At 41.9% G+C, this 20,260-nt stretch overlaps 1 protein-coding gene across 1 annotated transcript in view; it reads left to right on the forward strand.

Moving 5' to 3' along the window:
* Positions 1-20,260, forward strand: part of VSTM2A (V-set and transmembrane domain containing 2A) — a 157,955-nt gene that overhangs the window by 137,284 nt on the left and 411 nt on the right. The window lies entirely within an intron of this gene.

The following is a 20,260-nucleotide window of genomic DNA, read 5'->3' on the forward strand; positions in this document are numbered from 1 at the left end:
CTCTTCTTCCCTATCAGTGCCAGCATCCACACGACCTCCTTGTGTTGTTCAAGGCAAAAATGTGGAAGACATTTTGACTTTTCCCTATTTTCTCCTTAGCCCATATATCTAACCTACCAGCAAATCTTATCAAGTCTATTTTGCGAGAACAACCCAAATTTCATTCTAAGTCTCCTTTATGGTGCTTATGCTATAAGCCCAGGATCATCTTTTAAAAATATAAATTAGAACATTTCTTTCTGCTTTGAACTTTTCCACGACTTCCTATAACACACAAAATAGAAGTGAAACCCCTTGCTCTGGCTTTGGTGCCTTTAATCACCCAGAATGTTCCTTCTCTGCCTCAGCTCATCACACACCCTAAGCTCCAGCCTCTCTAAACTTGCCAAGTTGGTCGTCCTTTAAGGCATTTGCTGTAGTTATTTTTTCTGCTCGAATGTCCTTCTTAAGTTTTCTCATGACTGATTCCCTCTTATTTCCTTCAAATCTCAACTCAACGTTTCCAGAGACCATCCATGGCTGTCCAACCTAGCCAGACAGTACAGTCCCCATCTGTCCATCACACCATTTTATTCCTCACTACAGGGCTCTTGCCATCCTGTATTTGTGTAGCACTCATTAGTTGATTGCTATCTTCCCAGCATTTGTTCCCACACTGCCCCAATCAAAGTGCAACTCTGTGAGAGTAGAAATGACGGGTGTGTTGTTCACTGTTGTCTCTATAGCACCCGGAGCAGGACCTGACACATGGTGGGTTCTCAACAATATTTACTGAATGAATCAGGAATCAGTGACTGCCAGGGAAAGCTCATCATGACAAAGAAATGAGGAAGACGGGGAGAGATGGAGATGAGAACATACGAGTAGGAGGGTCCAGAGAGACAATGCAGCAGCAGTCTAGCTGTTCTTGCCCTGCAGGGTTACCACAGCTTCCTGGTCAGCTGGCCACACTCTGCAGGTTTAGTCCACAAGGAGACAAAGAGCCCAGATAGATTTACACAAGTCGTTGCTTCTGAGACAGCGAGCAGCATGAGTCTTGTGTTTGCACTGGGTCCCCTCCCCTCTGACCTCACGTTCCGTGACTGTGATGTGCAGGCGGGACCCAGCAAATACTAAACCCACAGCAGCTCTGGGTCACGCTTGAGGAACTGTAAGGTTAGGAGATGCTGGTCTAACACAGTTAGGGGCTGCTCGCTAACTTGACCCTTCTCCTCATGGAGAGAGACATCACCTTTATTACTTTGGAATTTCTCCAGGGAAAGATGTTTCTAAATCTCTCTTGAGGGAGTCACTATTTTTCTACTGCCAAGGCTGTCTGTTATGCAAACATCCTTGAACAAAGCTCTCAATATCCTTCGCTAAGAAGACGTGCATAAACACCAGACAACTGAGAATTATCTCCCCAAAGAGGTATCCTGTAGACTAATGTGGTGCAGGGCCTCCAAGAGGCAGAAAACGCCAAGGCATGTTTGAGACAACTGAGAGAAGAAGTAATGTTCACCTTGTTTCCCAGAGGAGGGTAGGAAGGACAAAAACTCAAGGAGTTTAGAGCTGCACAGTGTATCAGAAACCATGGAGCCGAAGGTAGCCCTTTAAGGTTTGTAATGGCATCAGACTAGGTTGGTAACATTATTCCTAGATTCTTACACATTTCCCAGAAATAGAGGAATGACCAACACACTGGAAGATACCAGGTGGACAAGAACAGACAATGCTTCAGTGGTGACTTAAGAAACATGACCTTTTGTCCATTTAAGGGCTAGATGGGATGCTCACCCCACAGGACAGATTAGAGAAGGGTCAGATGCTGGCTCTCAGTAACTTCATTCCATGGATGATCCCAAAGAGATACTAGAGGGCACATTTTTCTTGCAGCACTTTCATGACAAATAAGGATTTTAATCTGCTTTTTTTTTTTCCCAAAAATATCTGTTATTGAAAGACATCAGTCTCTGCAGCCAGGCGGGAGCTGGTGTGGGGGTGCGGGGTCCATAGCCTACAGGGGCAGAGAGTCAGTCACCAGCTCCAGGGCTGCGGCCATCTTGCTCTGTCGCCGTAGCGACCACTGTTCACATCTCTCCCTCAGCAATCTATTTTTATTATATCTTGCAAAAGTGTCCATATGGAATGGATTGAAAATAAAATTGAAAGGAAAAAAAAATAACAAGTGCTTCACCACAGATAGCTAGAGAAAGTACTGGTGTGGAACAGAGCCATCCAGCAGAATTTTCTGCAAGATGGAAATATTCCTTTCCCGCACCAACCAGTCAGTGGCCCCTAGCCACACATAGCTACTGAGCACTTGGAATGTGGCTATTGGAACTGACGACCTCCTTCAATTTTTTCACCTTATTTAATTTTAATTAAATTTACATAACTGCATGTTGACTAGTAACTTTAGTATTGGACACTGCAGGTCTAGACTTTAAGCAGTAACCTGAGACCAAGGCTCCCCTGTTTGCTAGGATTGTGATTTACCCTCTCAAAGCATCTATTACCTTGTAAGATGAGGATAAAAGTAGGATCGTTCATGTAGTGGATATATGAGGCTTAATGAAACAATCCATGTTAGATGCTTAGTACCTGCCTGGCATTGACTTAACACCTAGTAAGTATTAGATGAGGATGGAAGCAATAATTGTATTGAGGACAATGATCACAGACATAGGGTTCCAGGGACCCCGTGGAAGGGTTTGGGGGAATGGGTGACTGGCTATTAGGTGAGAAAAGATTTGAGCCTAGCAACAGGGGACAAAGTTTGGGTGATAATAGGAAGCAGAGGCCCTGTGTCTGGCCGTGACTGGGAGCCCGGGGCTTTGACTGGTGACAGCCTCAGATGCTCAGTACTGGTGAGAGCCCTGAATGTCAAAGGCCATGGGGAAGCTGCTATCTGGGGCTGCAGACAATGCCCACAGCAGGGGCAGTGCTTTCTGGCTGTGACAAGGTCATTTACACTGTATCAAAACAAATCTTTTGACACATTTATCAACTAATTTGGGTCAAAGCACAATTTACCTGTTCATCTGAAAATGTGTATCAAAATATGTTCTCAAGATATATGTATCAGTCTGGGCCCAATCAAGAAATGCAATTAATTTTAAAATGGTAAGTTTAATGCAAAATATTAACCTATTTCTGAGGAAACAGGATAGGAGAGTAAGTGTTGAGATAGAGAGCGCTCAAGAACATTCTAGAGCTATGGGAGAGGACCCAAAGACAGACACTTGGAAGAATGCTCAGGACTTAATGAATGACAGTACCCACTGGGTGGTGGAGAATTTTGCTGGGTTTTTCAGGCCAGAGCTAGTCCACAATCACTGGACCAATGGGAACATTCCAGTAGGCAAACTGAGGCCAACAGGCAGGCAGAGACAGTCAGATTATGCTGCAGATATGACACCCAAAGCACCCAAAGCACACAGGGGCCATGTCAGGAGGGCCATGGGAAACAAACTTCTAGGATGCAGGAAAGCTGAGGCTGACGGGTGGCACACAGAGCGAGGGTGCCAGCTGGGTGGGGAGAGGCCACCTCTGCAGGAATCCAGCACACTTCTGTGCACGACATGGGCCTGGGCGCTCTGGGCCTCTTCAGGGGATAAATGTCAGGCAGCGAGCCTCAGCGCGCCTGTGCAGGAAGTGAAGGAGAGCGTGGGTGCAAAGAGCAGCAGCGGCCTGGGTGGGTCCACCTGCCGCTGTCTGCCGTTCCTGACTGCCCAAGGACTGTTCGTATCAAGATCTGCAGAAAACCATCTACAGCAAAACACTGGAGAGACTGCACTGACCACGCACCTACAGCTGGAGAAACCACACTGCTGAACAGGCCAGAGAAGAAGTTGGCTCCCCAGGAGCCTGGCGGATGAGCCATGAGAGCCAGAAAGGACCACCTTCCACTGACATTGGACCAGCCGGCAAAGGAAAACTATTAAAGAGGCCCATCTCCATTTTCACAGATCAGATGATGAAGGATGAATTTGGAGTCGAGTCAGTAACTGGTGAAACCCACGACGTCACCCAGCCCACTAGCCCCACCCACAGTGACACTCACGAAACATTTCCCAGGACCTTGTCAATGATCCATGTAAATAACTGTCTTCAACCATAGTTGGTAAATCTTGGTAAATCATCCCTTCTGTGTGTGAAATGGTTGTTTTGGCCATCATCTTGCCGTTAGTAAGTTCTCAGTAGAACAGCTTGAGGTAAAACCACACAAGTAAGAAGATGCACTTGTTAAATGTTTCCCCTGCCTGGAAGCCTGTCCAGAGATTCAAGGAACTCAACTCATTCTAGTATTAAATATATCCTGTTGCAGACCATACCAACCCAAGACTCAATGCTCTATGACCCAAAAGCTAATTATTCTTTCTATAGGACATGGAGTAAATACAAAGGTCAGCGATAGTATAGAACTCCTACAAAATCTTTGAAATCAATAAAACTAAACAGTCTGTAAAACATTCCCGTTTTCTTTGGCCTTGTTCTTGCATGTTTTCTTTTTCCTTAAACAAGTAAAACAAATACCACATTTTCTGAAAAGTAAAGGGGATCCAGTAAATAAATACATTGCATTGTTATCATGGTTCATAAAAAATTTTAGAACGAAAATGTACAATGAATATTCATAGAAGTTGTTACTCTTAGATCTTTAGCAACATTAGATATGTAATTAATTATACCTCTATTTCCTTTTCTAATATTTCTCCCTGCCTCATTTCTAAATCATCAGCTTTTCCACATTTTCCTCTTCAGTTATTTAAATGGTAAAGTAGGCTTGTTTTCAGCTAGTTTTAATGAAAATATTATCTATGAGCACTTTCAAGCCAGATTGTCATCATCAAAGCAAAGGAAAGAATTGAGGCAATTTTTGAGAAAACTCAGTGCCAAATCAAATTACTTAGATGAATGCTCTAATTTTTCCATTTTTCTTCACTAACCTTAGAAGATGTGGGTGATTAGTCTACATAGGGACTCACATGACACAAACTTAATGTAAATCCAAATAAAGAGCTGCAAGGAGATAGAGGAGGAAAGCCCTGAGTCCACTACCCTCAGCCCTCCATCAAACGGAACGTGTTTGGCACCTACCACACACCTGTTCTGTCCTGGCCATGGCCCAAACCACTGCCTTACAAAGCCTGCTTTCTAGAATTCCTGCTGGAGCTTCTCGTCTAGCACCCCTGGGCTTGAGAATTCCTGACCTAAACAGTCTAAGTCTGCTTTTAGAACCTCTTCCTTTTTTCTGTCCCAAGCACCAGGCAGGGAGGGGGGGGGGGCGGTGGGAGGAATGGATACAGTTTGAGCTTGCAGAATGGCCTCTCAGGTCCACGAGTTTCCCTGCTAAGGGCAGAGCTGGGCTGGTAGGAGCCTTCTTTGCACTCTTGCCCTCTAACCCCTGACACTGTGAGGTACAAGCCTGGGGGCACCTGATTGCTGAGGACCACGCAGGAGGAGCTAGGACCGTGGCTGCATCGCTAGAGCAGTGGGAAGCCATCAGATCTTTTCACCAAGGAGCCATGTGTTTACCTCAACCTTGACCTTAGAAAGTCTCCCGGCAGACATGGAATGGGTCCCTGGGAGGCAGAAAGCACTGGAGACACAGCAGTGAGTGAGGCAGTCACACCCGGGGCTACTGACGTCCACCACCCAGCAGGAAGACAGACATGAACACGTAATTTCCAGGGTGATGCTTGCTTGGTGCAGAGAAGAGAATGGATTGTAGTAAAACACAGGGGTCTAACTTTGCTTGGGTGGAGGTTCAGGAACACCTCGCTGAGATGGGGTCATGAGGGAGGGTAGAACAAGTCAAGCTGGGACACGAACCCTGGAACAGTGAACTATGGGTGCGAGACATTCCAGCTCTAGACAGAGCCTTGGAGCAGGAAGAACCTGGAGATTTTCCAAAACTGAAAGAAACCTCAACCAGGAATGTGGAGAGAGAAACAGAACAGAAGAAACATAAGCATGTAAAATCATGTTTGGACCAAATCATACAACCCTTGTAGAACGTGCTGTAGATTCCATTTCATTCTGAGGACAACAGGAAGGTATCATAAAAGGGCTCAAGCCCAAAGGTAACGTGATCAGGTTACATTTAAAAAGGTCACTGGCTACCGTGGGGAAATAGGTGGGAAGGAGGTAAAAGCCAACATGGAAAGACCTGTCAGAAAGCTGCAAGACGTGAAAGATACAGTGACATAGAGTGAGGTAAGGAGGGGAGGAACAGAAATGAAATTTCTCAGCACTGTGTCTGGACGTAACAGACATTCCATGAATATGGGGTGAATGCTTTGACTTTCCCCACCACCCAAGAGCTCGTCACTATATTTCATTTTACAACTGAGGATTTTGAGAGACTGAACCCCACGCCCAGGTCCCAGGTCCCAGGTCCCGGGTCTGAAAACCTACAGTGAGCTGTGCACGTCCTCCCCAGGTGCAGCATTCACTGCCTTCAAGCATGGAAAGATGAAGTGACCTTTCTGAATGCTGCAGACCTGCCAAGCACGGGGCGTTCGGCATGTATGCTATGGTTTTGCCCACAGTTTGTCTTGCACGTGAAAATTCAAGCTCTGCCCAAGAGTACAGAGCTAGAGAGGGCTGCGAGCCAGAGGGAGCACAAGCAGGAGTCTGGGGCTCCAGGCTCCTAACCACTCTGCAATACCGCCACCTGCTGTCCTACGCAAGACAAACACCGGCGAGCCCCACCGTGCTGAAAAGAGGGACACTTGGTCTGCAAGTGGGGATGAGAGCATTTTCCGTGAGAACGACAGAAACTGAACAAGATTGGAGGATAAGAGTGATTGGCAAATAGTGAAGAGGCCATTGAGGCGAGAAATCAAACGCAAGACGTGCTTGATCTGCAAGCCGCCCGCGGCAATGGAAAGTTTCACACCTTTCTGGTTATTAGCATCTGCGGGAGCCAAGGGCCGCCCACCCTCCCAAATGAGATCGCCTGTGGGGCTGAGACTCTGGTGTCTCTGGCCCGTGACCAAGACTGTGACAAATCCGTCACCAGTGTCTCCTGCGGTCCGCTGTCCCATGCACTTGGGTTCATTTCTGTAACAGAAAAGTCCAAAATCTCATTGGCTTGACACAACACATTTATTTCTCACCCCCACCAATCAAGACAGGTCACGGAACCCACCAAGAAATGATTTAGGAACCCAGGATCCTTCATCTGGGTACCATCTTTTTGAAATGTTCACCAAGTTCCCCAAGGTCACCACCTGAGGGTAGAAGGAATGATCCAGCGTGAGTGACTGGCTGCGAGGGCAGGCCATTCAGACGGTCAGTAGCCCAGCACCACGGATGGAAAGCTGGTGGGAGGCTTGTCCAGCTGTGTGCCCGACAGAGAACAAAGGCAGTGTTATGAAGCGCTGGCCGACTTGGCCAGACTCTCAGGCACCTGGGCATTCTTCCTCCTGTGCGTAGAACACTCTCAGGACCTCGCCGGGGAGGGTGGGGTTCCCAGAATTCCGCAGTCAGTGCCTCCAATTCAAGGACTGGGACGTCCAAGTGATTCCCCTCCATCAGGCCTGGTGTGCCCTCTCTTGGTGCTGAAGCCTAACAAATGAGAGAGGCAGGTGCTTATTCCATCCCACTCAATAGACAAGGACAGGATTACTGCAGTAAACACCCCCATTCAGAAGAACAGAGACTCCCCAGCCACTGACTCACAAGGACACTTGGACCTGCAGGGCAGCAACCTCAGCTTCCTCTGCCTGGACTTGGAGGAGCCCTGGTCTGACTCCAGGGCTCCTCTCCGGAAGGGGCTCCAAGCTGACAGCTTTCCATCTGCCCTCTTGGGAGTTTTTTCTTTTCCTAAGTAGGTTCCCTTAGTTGAACCAGGTGTTGGGGATCTGTCTGCATAGCTTTGGATCCCATTTTCTGGCTATGACCCAGTCAAAGACGTTGTAGATGAGGTTCGTAGTGTCTTCGGGCAATACGATTCCTTCGATTACTTTTGATCGAGTTACTTCCAGATAGTTCCATACAGTTGTAACCACACCCGAAGCATTCTCATAGACAAAGTTTTCAAATCTTCCTTTTTGCTTTCTCATGCACTTGCCTACATCAGCTTAACAGTGGGAAAACAACTCTTTAATCTGATTGTCACCATGAGGCTGAGTCATAATATGGCTTTGTAACACAAAGGCTTTTATTTCAATATCTTATTTCCCGGTGTTTGTGTTTCCAGAGGCAGTTGGAATTTGCAACCCTTCACAGACCCAAATTTCTGGACTTTCTGCTTGCAAACTAGCCAGTTTTCTCCTGAGTTCTTCTCTTTCTTTTAATAGCATGCCAACACAGCCAGCTGCAGCAAACACACATTAACACTTTGATTTTTTTCCAACTGCTTTTGCTAGGGTTACTGAATCATGAGGCTTACAATCTGCCTCCAAAGGCATTGCAGGTAATAATTTTACTAAATATTTCCACCGTATAACATAGATCATCATCTACCTTGCCACCTGACTCTAAGTCAATGTCAGACATTAGCTTTTCGTGACTACAGCCTTTCGAAGTATCAGTCTATTATATCAGTCATGGACGTTTAATCGCTGTACAAATTCTCATATCTCAGAGGTTTTAACACAATAAATGTTACTTTCTTCTTGGTGTCACTGTCCAATAAGAGTTGGATGGTTCTTCTCTAACCCTGACTCGAGAGCCTATGCCTCTTCCGTCTTTGGCATATCCCTATTTGACATGCAGCCTCTAGGCTTGTCCCTGTGCAGCTGGGAAGCACTGACCTCACACCCATCATGTCCCATGAGTCAGACCATAGTCACATGACCCAACTCACAGCAAGAGCTCCTTGAGTTCATTTACCCGTGTTTCCAGGAAGGGAAAACACAGCTATTGGGGAGGTCCGGCAAAGTGGACCACACTGTTGATAATAATCATAGATTATGATTCCAGTCCTCCCCTCTAGAAGCTTATAGTTGATATATAATAAAGCAAATAAAGTTAAGATGGGAGTGAGAATTTTGTACTCTCAGCAGGCTATTTACATTTCAGAAAAGGTACTTGTCAACAGAACAGGTACAATATCGTCCTGACAGGGTCTCTGTGTGTTGCAAGGCAGGCAGGAAGAGAGGTGACAGCACTGAGAAGTCTTTCTGCTGCTCCTACATCACTAGCAGTCACACATGTTTGTTATTCATCTTACAAGCATTTCCTGAGTGACTGCTAAATTCTTAGTATCAAGCTAGGAGAGGATCTGAGGATTGTTTCAGTTCCTGCTCTTGCAGTATTTAAAGTCTAATAATTACTCACATAAATAACAATTGATTAATTTAATAAATGATGGGCATAATAAGTACAAGAAAAGGTAAGATAGCAAAAGACAGACCTAGATTGGGAGTGAGTAGAGGGTCTAAAGCATGAAGCTGGGACCTAATGGCCGATGAAGAGATGGGGAAGAAATATCAAGGTTTTATGATTGGGGAGGAGAGAGTACCACGCTGGGATAGGAAACACTGTCTTAGCTTGGATGGGAAGATGATAGCTTCATTTTAGGATACACTGAGGTCAAGTTACCCTTGAGACCTCCAAGCGGAAATGTCAAGTAGGCAGTTGATATTCAAGTAAAGAGCTCTTTTGAGAGGTCTAGAATGGTGCTATAACTTTGGAAGATGTCTTATGGACACTCTATTTTGTCCTCAAAGATGTGCCTCAGCACCCTTTCTCTAAATTTATCATTTATGGGGGAAACTCCCAAAAGTCACCTACCCATCATCCAACACCTGTCATTTTAGAGCTATCCCCCACTAGGGTGATTAGTTTGGAATAGGAGCTTTCTCATGGGAAGCCTATAGATTTTGTTAAATAGTGAATCAATAATGCATGAGTAAGAAAGATTTCCCATTTTTAAGTATCACTTCTCAGCCCAGGATGGAGGACAGAAACAGCGCTATAAGAAGCAGGCACAGAGAGCACCTGGCCAGTATTCCATGATGACAAGAGAATGCTCAGTGAGGGAGGAAGGCAAGGCACAAGGACTGGATCTTCTATTTTTCCTCTGCCTGGTTTATCCAACGCCTTAGGCAGCAAGCACCGATCTAACATTCAGCTCGGCATTGTTTTAAGCACAAATCTTTGCTTAAGCAATGAGTGTTCCTTGTAGGTTTTGAATATGAATACATTAGTAGGAGTGCATTTATTTTAACTCATTTGATGATGAGTTTACTGGAAGCCGAGGATCTGGTGTCTGTGAAAACCTTAGAAAATGATTTGAAATAACTCTTCAGATGAATGCAAATACATGAAAAGAAAAGCAGTTGAAGGTCGTCACACAAAGAGCCAGCACAAGCAGCCACCATTAAGAACAGGCATCTATTTTAATTTCTCAGGTGTGCGTTGATGAGGAGAATTAGAACTGTTTTAATTGCTAATCTCTCAGAGGAAGGAACACACCATGTTAATTAAATTCACTGATGATAGAAAAAGTGGGGGTGGATTAATCCTTTCTAATGGCAGAACAATTTTCTTTAAAAGCCAGCTTTACAAATAAGAACTGGAATTCACCAAAAGAGAACTCTGTTCTTAAAGAATGTGCATGTGCACGCGCGCACACACACACACACACACACACACACAGCCTAACTACCCCCAGAGCATAAATTGCAAGCTGTACACTTTTTAAATCATTTCAAGAGGTGCAATAACCATTCCATAAAGGCATCTCTAATTCACTCTCTGAACAAAAATGTAACGAGTACTTGCTACATTGCCAAAGCTGCAGTATGAATAATGAAAGAAATTAAATAAATGTAGCTCTTCAACTATATGTTTGGACTGTGGATGTTTCTATACAATCTGTATAGATCAATCATTAGGGACAAATTCACTTTTATATGGCACTTCAATAAGGTAGCACCAAAAAAACCTCAAGGAGATGAAGGTTGGGGTGTCTCATTTTATTGACTGAAAATGCTTTAGATCCCCTGGCATATAATAAAGTATACATCTCTAGGGAGACTGAGTTTTGTCTTTATAAGTGATGACGAGGGAAAGGTAAGTAAAATACAAGTTACAAGGATTATATAATCAAGCCTCTAAATAAGAAGACGGCTGGCTCTCCAGACTTCATACTGGAAATATTATAACTATCAGATTCCAGAGATGGAGCAAACAGGTGTCCAGCTAGACATGGAAGCAAGAGTGCCCACGAGGAGAAAGAGGGTAGGAGCGCAGTTCCTGTGTGGTTAAGGACATTCCTTTGGGAATGTGAGGTTTCTGTTACTGCTGTGTCCAAAACAGTGCCAGGGACAGACAGTACAGCTGGCCCCAAAGAAAGAACCTGGCATGACCATGACAACCAGACATTACCCATGACTTAAAACAAACACTGTGTGCTGTGGTGATCTCCTTCCTGGAGGGAGGGTGCCTAACTAGAAGCAGCCACTATCTAAAAATGTCATAGGGAAGCCCACTCAGTAGCCAAGACCTACACAATTTTTATCTTCTAGCTTGTACACACGTATTCGGTTCTTACCAGGAAAATGGAAACTACACAAAACTTTACTATTTTTATTTCATCTCCTGACATTCTATACTCTCAACCTTCAGTTTGCTGATGATAAGGAAGGGCTGAAGGAAAAGGAACTAGGGGTGCCCTATTTTCCCATTTTTTTTTTTGTCATCATGTTCAGCCTAAATGGCTGGCTAATAGCAGAAAGTAAGACTAAGATAGGTTTCCTGGTTTTTCATGTGTCTTAGAATGCAAGTGCGTTCTCTCTGCATTCAGAGCAAGTTCTAATTCACACAGAAAGCATGACCTCTGGGGGTTGTCGGCACCTTGCTTACTCTGACCTACAGGTAACACACCCACTAACTCCCTGTGAGTCCAGCTGAAATTCCACAAGGAAATTCCACAAGGGATGCTCAGGGGGAGTCTGGGGGCTGTACACGATGGTGGGAAGGAAGGGGTGACAGGAACATGAATAGTTCGTGTCTCCCTTAACAAGAACCATCCCATGTCCCATTGGGCTTCCTTCCCCAAAGATAAGTTCAGAGTTAACAATTTTTAAGAATTTCAAGATGGCAGCAGCTGAGCATTACAATAAGCACAGGACCCTCCTGAGAGTGGGCACCTCTGCGGTGACGCCCTTTTGCCACTGCACAGGCTGCAGACCCACATATGCACAGCTCTGCGGGACTGATGATGACAGTGAAACTTGGGACGTGGGGTCCCTAAATGCCAAATGCTACAGGCAGGTCAGAAACAGTGATCCCATAAGAATTTCCTGCAGGCATCAGGTTTTCAAGTTTTCCATGTTGAAGAAACCAGACTGTAGAGTAGAAGACTGCACCTTAGTCCTAACAGCTATGCCTTCATTAGCCCTTATTAAATTTCTGTTCCACAGTAAAAATTGTACTGAGGAAATGTCCATCCACATGTCCTACAACCTTGACTCATGAAGATAATTCATCCAGTCCTCTTAACAACCCTTAAGACTAGATAGATCTACTTTGTTAAAAAAAAAAAAAAATTAGGATACCAAACTCCATCTGCAGAATGATCCAATTTTATTAAAAAAAAAAAAAAGCAAAACTGGCTAACTGTTATGCCAAGTAGTCCCCGAGATGTACAATGGCTCAGAGGCAATGGAATTCTTTTCCAGAAAATCCAGGGAGGAGTCACGGAGACACAGCTGCTCTGAGAGTCAGCTTGTGAACCTGCCATCCTCAGCAGCCTTATGAAGAAGTCACCTGGGTGTGCTCATGTAGCTGCCAGAAGGAATAGGATGTGGAGGATTAGAAGCCAACCTAGAAGTCAATCCCCACCCTTTTGCCCTGTGATGGCTCTTCAGTGACAGGTTGGCGGGAATTGTGGATAGCTATGTGCTTAAGAAGAGAAAAGGAGCTGGTGCCCCAGGTGGCACCTATCTCTACCACAGTATCATTGCTTATGGTTAGACAGACCTGTTTTGTATGTTTTAATTTTAGCTCCAATTTTTGAGTGAGGTCCCTGATAACACTTGCCGAAATTGCTGTAAGAGAGTTTGCATTCTCCTTTGATTTTATCCATTGAGGGTGAAATCTGCCTAAAGATTTTGAGGTTTTATAATATATACTACATCTTAAGAGCCACCAGCCCCTGGATCCCTAAGCCATCTTGTCCTCCAGTAGGCTTTTGGGTCGGAATAGTTGGGTGGTTTTGGAAAGGGGGGCAATTTTCATCTGTTGATGGACATCTAGGTTCTTTCCATAGTCTGGCTATTGTAGACATTGCTGCTATAAACATTCGGGTACACGCGCCCCTTCGGATCACTATGTTTGTATCTTTAGGGTAAATACCCAGTAGTGCAATTGCTGGGTCATAGGGTAGTTCTATTTTCAACATTTTGAGGAACCTCCATGCTGTTTTCCAGAGTGGTTGGACCAGCTCAAGAAGATGTGGTATATATACACAATGGAATACTATGCAGCCATCAAAAGAAATGAAATCTTGCCATTTGCGACGACGTGGATGGAACTAGAGCGTATCATGCTTAGTGAAATAAGTCAATCGGAGAAAGACAACTATCATATGATCTCCCTGATATGAGGACATGGAGAAGCAACATGGGGGGGTAGGGGGATAGGAGAAGAATAAATGAAACAAGATGGGATTGGGAGGGAGACAAACCATAAATGACTCTTAATCTCACAAAACAAACTGGGGGTTGCTGGGGGGAGGTGGGATTGGGAGAGGGGGAGCGGGCTATGGACATTGGGGAGGGGAGGCGAACCATAAGAGACTATGGACTCTGAAAAACAACCTGAGGGTTTTGAAGGGTCAGGGGTGGGAGGTTGGGGGAACAGGTGGTGGGTGATGGGGAGGGCACATTTTGCATGGAGCACTGGGTGTTGTGCAAAAAGAATGAATACTGTTACGCTGAAAAAATTAATAAAAAGGGGAAAAAAAATACTGCACAGTATGGAAAGGGGGGCAATTTTAATGTTTTTTTAAGGATGCATTTATTTTAGAGAGGTGGGAGGGGGAGAGGAAGAGGGAGAATCTCAAACAGACTTCTTGGTGAGCATGTAGCCCGATGCAGGGTTGCAGAGCTCAATCTCATGACCCTGAGATCATGACCTGCGATCATGACCTGAGCCAAAACCAAGAGTTGGACGTTCAACTGACTGAGCCATCCACGAGCCCCAGGACAAGCTTAATTTAAAAAAAAAATCAAGAACAAGCTTCTGATTTGAGAATTGAACCAGGTGGGGTGAATTTGAAAACTCCAGTGCTCCATTCTGTTCCTGGATCAGTGAGGTGACAGAGCCTTGATCTTGGGCAGTAAGTCAACAATCACTTGTAAAGAAATCATTGTCGCTTCTACACTTTGCATGGTTGGCATAACAGTTAGCGTCCCTTACTAATAGAGACATTTACCCAGAAAGAACAGTTTACTTCTTTAGTTTGGTTTTGTTTGTTTATTCAGAATGTCTAATAATCCAAGTTTACTTTTTAGGAAGTCAAAATGGTGGCAGAGTAGGGAGATTTTATAGGTTCAGCTAAGAATTGAGCACTAAGTTACCGAAATGCTATGTGACAGTATTTTATAGCCCTAATTGTGCACTCAAATTGAATGTACATACTGAGAGTTTCATTTTTGTGTAAATATACTTAAATACTATTCACCTGAAACAGTTTTGTCCTGTGCTGATGATTTGACAAGAGGCCAATTCAGTTTTTGATCTATTTCAAATAGTCTTCACCTTAATCTCATATGGTTTTGATGCTTTCTGTTTTTGACATTTCTTTAATTCTTTTATTTTTGACAGAAATGAGATTTTTAACCTGTGCAATCCCCCTCTCTGTTCCTCTCAGGTGATTTATTCAATTTTGTTAGTAATTTTTGAGGCACTATGGCAGGTGCTATGATCATCTGTCTCATTATCCTAAAAGGAAGAAGTGAAAACTTTTGTGTCTAATATAATGGTTTAGATGGTGGCAAGATATAAAATAAATACAGACATCAATTTGTTGCCTATTAATATTCTTTAAAAAAAATAGCCAGTAAGAAAGTAGAATGGAAAAAGATACCAATCATATTCTCTGTATCTCAGTGTAGTGCTTCTCAAGGTGTGGAGCACACCACCTAAACCAGAATGGAGGAGGAGGGCAACAGATTCCTGAGACCCACCTAAAACTTCCTAACTCAAATTCTGGGTACATACACCAATGAACCTGAAATTTTAAACAATTTCAAACACCCCTAGCTAGTTCTTTTGTTCTCTAAAATTTGAGGTTTCCCAGTTTACTAAATAAGAGGAGACACTATAAATTTAAGCAAAGTATTAAACTTATATAGGCTTCAGTTTCTTTATATGTAAAAAAGGAATAACAGTATTACCTATATCACAAGGCCCTTTGGAAGAATAAACGAAATAACATAGGTATGTATTTGAAACACTACTTCATACCCAGAGACCAATCATTTATTAGATATTAGTATTAAATACTGAAACGAGAAGCTAAAATATGTAGAAACAAGCTTAAGGAAGATTCAGGTTTGTTTGTTTGTTTGTTTGTTTTTAAAAGATTTTATTTATTTATTTGACAGAGAGAGATCACAAGTAGATAGAGAGGCAGGCAGAGAGAGAGAGAGGGAGGAAAGCAGGCGCAGGCTTCCTGTCCAGCAGGCTCAATCCCAGGACCCTGGGATCATGACCCCAGCTGAAGGCAGACGCTTTACAACTGAGCCACTGGGGCACCCAGGAAGATTCAGGTCTTAAAAAAATCCAACAGAATGCCTTAACAATACTTTTAAAACTCATATAAATTGAGAAGCATACTGTGTTCCTTTCTATAGCAGAGGTGGGTAAAGGAAGGAGAATGTAATATTGTAAAAAAAAAAAAAAAAAAAGCAACGTTTTCAAAATTGGTTTTTAAATTTCAAGTAGCTCTATACAAAATACCAAACCAAGGCTTTGCAATTGAACCAAATGAAGCTAAGTGTCATCTCAAAGAAGAACAGGTAGCATAAAAAAAATTATCCAACCCTCTCCTCACCCATACACAAAATGCAGAAGGAAGCATAGTAAGGACCACTTTCATTGTCAGACATCATAATGTACAGTTACAATACATTTAAGAGCATAATATCATTATCAAAATGGGCAGACATACCAATGAAAGTAAAGAGAAAATACAGAAATCTATATAAGGACATAGCTTAGAATATGGTAGAGTTGGTATTTCAGATCAAAGGGAAAATAGAAATTATTTAATATATGGTAATTGGATTATTAATTAAGTAATTAGAGTAAAAATAAGTTCTCTCCAAATTAATTTCAAAATGGAATAAAGAGTAAAATTAAACTATAAAAAAGAAAATTAGAGTATAGAATAATTATGTGTCTGGAAGCATTCTGTATATTATGTTTATAGAAATGGAATAAAGATTAGGGATGTTAGGAAGGCAAGAATGATTAATAAAATTTAAGAAGAGTAGGCAAGATAAGAAAGAAGAGTTAGTAGAATATTTTTAATCTTTTGATTATAAGAAGGAGATGAGCCAGAAACATTCCTCCAAGACAAGAATATACTCTAAGACTAAACTGTATCAATACCGTTTATGGCTATCTGGGTTATTGGATACTCTCATTGAGCTAATGATATAATAATTAGTAGAAAAGCAATAAAATCATTTAAATGCAATAAATGTTAATGAGAAATGGAATGGTGAGTAGAGTTCTATAGATCTCCATGGATCAGACTGTCTGATAACCACAGTGGTCCCACCATATTAACCCGGTAGCCATATCCACTTTTCATAACTCCTGTCTTATGGAGGTCTGTGACTTGGCCTCCAAAATCCCAACATGTCCCCATACATTGTGAAAACAGAAACAATTTTAATCTCACAAGCATCTGTAGCCAATAAAGAATAGCTATAAAAGCACTCCCGTCTCCAGTGTGTGTTAGAGATTTGCTCTATTCCTGATACTTTCATAATTATATCTATCTTTGAGAAGATAATATTTTCTAGGTTCTCAGGGGACATAATTAAAGAGCAGGTGGGAAGCATACACATGATAGAGATACTCGAGAATATAAATCTTCTAAAGGACAGATGAGCTTTCTAATTAGTAATACATGCAAATTTTCTGGAAGTCAATCTGATAACAGACATCAACCAACTGGGCAGTACACATGTGTTTTAACCCAGGATTTTACTTTTTTCCCAATTTTTTTAATTGTGGTAAAATACACGTACTATAAAACCGATCATCTTAGCCATTTTTAAGTATATAGTTCAATGGTAATAAACACATTAATTATGCTGTGCAACCATCACCACCATCCATCTCCATAACTATGCATCGTATAAAATTGAAATTCTACAACCATTAAGTAATAACTCTCTAACTCTCCATTCCTCCTCCCCCAGCTCCTGGAAACCACCATTTAGATGGAAACCATCTACTTTCTATCTCAATGGATCTCATTACTCTAGATAGTTCATATACTCTAGGTACTTATTTGTCTTCTCATGTGACTGGCTTATCTCACTTAGCAATGTTCGTCCTTGTAGCACATCAGAATTACCGTCATTTTTAAGGCTGAATATTATTCCTTTGCATGTATACATCGCATTTTGTTTATTCTGAACATTCCATGTTCTCCAAATATGGGTATACAAATATCTCTTTGAGACCTTGTTTTCAATTTGAATATATACCAAGAAAAGAAATTGCTGGATCACATGGAAATTCTATTTTTAACTTCTCTGGGAACTGCCATATTGTTTTCCACAGTAGCTATGCCATTTTACATTCCCACCAACAGGGCACAAGTGTTCTAATTTCCCCATATCCTTGATAACACTATTTTCTATTTTTTAATAGTAACCATCTTAGTGGGCTTGAGGTGGCATCTCATTGTAGTTTTGATTTCCGTGTTCCAAATTATGAGTGATGTTAAGCATATCTTTTCATATGCTTATTGGTCATTTTTATATCTCTTCTAAAGAAATTCCCACTCAGGTCCTTTGCCTACTTTTTGAGTGAGGTTGTTTGTTTTGTTGTTGTTGCTGTTGAGTTTGGGAAGTTCTGCCTGTATTCCAGATATTAATCCCATATCAGACAAATAATTTGCAAATGTTTTCTCTCGTTCTGTGGGTTGTCTTTTAACTCTGTTTATAGTGTCTTTTGATGACAAAATATTTACATTTTCAGTAAATTCAACTTGTCTATTTTTTCTAATGTTACTTGTGTCTTCAACCATATCCAGGAAATTACTGCCAAATCCAATAGCCTGAAGGTTTTGTCTTGTGTATTTTTCTGTGCGTTTTATTATTCTGAGTCTTACATTTAGATTTTTCATCAATTTTGAGTTAATCTTTATTTACAATTTTGGGTAAAAGTACAATTTCATTCTTTTGCATGTGGATGTCCAGTTTTCCCATGACCATTTGCTGAAAAGACAGTCCTTTTCCTCACTGAATGATATTTTTTGTTCACACATTGTTTTTTTTTACTTTCTCTAGCTCTTCCTTTATGTCTTTCAATAGATTTAAAACAATTATTTTAAAGTCTTTGTCTAATAAATCTGCCATCGGTCTTTCTTTAAGAATGGTTTCTGTTGATTTATATATACACATATTTTTTTTTGATTGGGCCATACAATCCTGTTCTTTGTATGCCTTGATATTTTTTTGTTGTTGAAAACTAGATATTTGAGTGAAAAAATGTAAATCTGAAAATCAAATTTTCCCCCTTCTCCAGGCTTGCTCTTTCTTGATATTGTTCTTGTTTTCATGATTGCTGTGGATGGTCTCCGGGTTGAGGATCAGTCTGAGCTATAAACTGAATGTCTCAGATTTTTTACTGAGTCTTTCTCTGGGCATGTGTAGTCACTTTCTATTTTGCTCATATATGTAGTTGCCTTTGAATGTTCTAGTCTTTAATATATGGCCCCAAAGGGAAAAAAAGAAAAAAAATAGAGGAGAGGATAAGGTACTGGCCCTTTAAATGTCCTTTAAGTCACTTTGGTGAGGGAGAGGGACTTACAACAGGGTGAACAGCAGCAACAATGACTGCCCACTCTGTCAGCACCTCTGTGATCAGAAATAGTAATCAGTAATGAGAGCACGCATCCCTGGTATTCAGAGTACGGAGTCTTTTTTGCACACCCTGGCTCCTGCAAGCTGTGTGTGAGCTGCTCCAGGAACAGGTACACAGCTGTCTGCCATATTACTGGGGAGTGGGAATAGATAGCTGCCTTCATGCTAAGAACTGAAATTGACTAAAACTAACTGTACTGTATTGTCTAAGTCTTCCACTGGAAGTTGCAAGCCTTTAATATATTCCAGAATTCCGAAAAGGCTTATGAGAGAGTTTCTGTCAGTGTTACAGTTGCCTAGAAGGGAAGACAGATTCCCAGTGCTTCCTAGTCTTCCATCTCCCCCAGAATCTTCTATGCAATTCATTTGCAATAATTTTTTAAGGAAAATAGTCAGATATTTTAAAAGATGATTGTATAAGACTAGTCATAAGGATTCTATTATCATTGCACAAAGTAAATGTTATGTTTCCAATAGTAGAAAATGACCCAAATAAATTATGATATATTGATATAATACTATGACATTAAAAATTATGTTATATATCAAGGTTTTTATTAGAAAAATACATTATAGGGGTGCCTGGGTGGCTCAGTCAGTTAAGCTTCTGCCTTCAGTTCAGGTCATGCTCCCAGGGTCCTGGGATTGAGTCTTGCATCAGGATCCCTACTCAGCAGGGATCCACTCAGCTAATTTTACAAAAAATATTAGATTAGTTCCCAAAACATGAAAAATAGTATAATTGAACTTTTTATAAACTAAATGTGTGTGTATGTGTGTGTGTAAAACACAGGTCCAATAAATTGTAATCTCTATGCATGAGAAAAGTCAAAATCCACCTGTATTTGTTGTGCATGAGACATTAAGTTACACTAAGAAGAGCCAACTGCGTTTCCATCTTTATTATTTAAATATAGTTCACATTCTCATTTTGGATAAAGACCACAACATAAATTTTGTGTCTATCTTGGCACAAGCTAAGAAATAAATAACTCAAAAATATTGTAGGGAGAACTCGATCATAACAATTCAGAAGTTATGAGAGAAGGATGGGCAAATTTGTTAGGGGGCCAAGAGAGTTTTGTGAGAAACAGAAGAAAATCTCTCTCTTCTGTTTTGAAGTTCAACATTATGGGAAAATTCCCAGTGGGTGGAAATGCCAGGCAGGCAGCCCACTCGTGCTCTTAACAAGATGATCACCA

This window comes from Meles meles, chromosome 10 (assembly GCF_922984935.1).
Source record: "Meles meles chromosome 10, mMelMel3.1 paternal haplotype, whole genome shotgun sequence".
NCBI classification, from domain to species: domain Eukaryota; kingdom Metazoa; phylum Chordata; class Mammalia; order Carnivora; family Mustelidae; genus Meles; species Meles meles.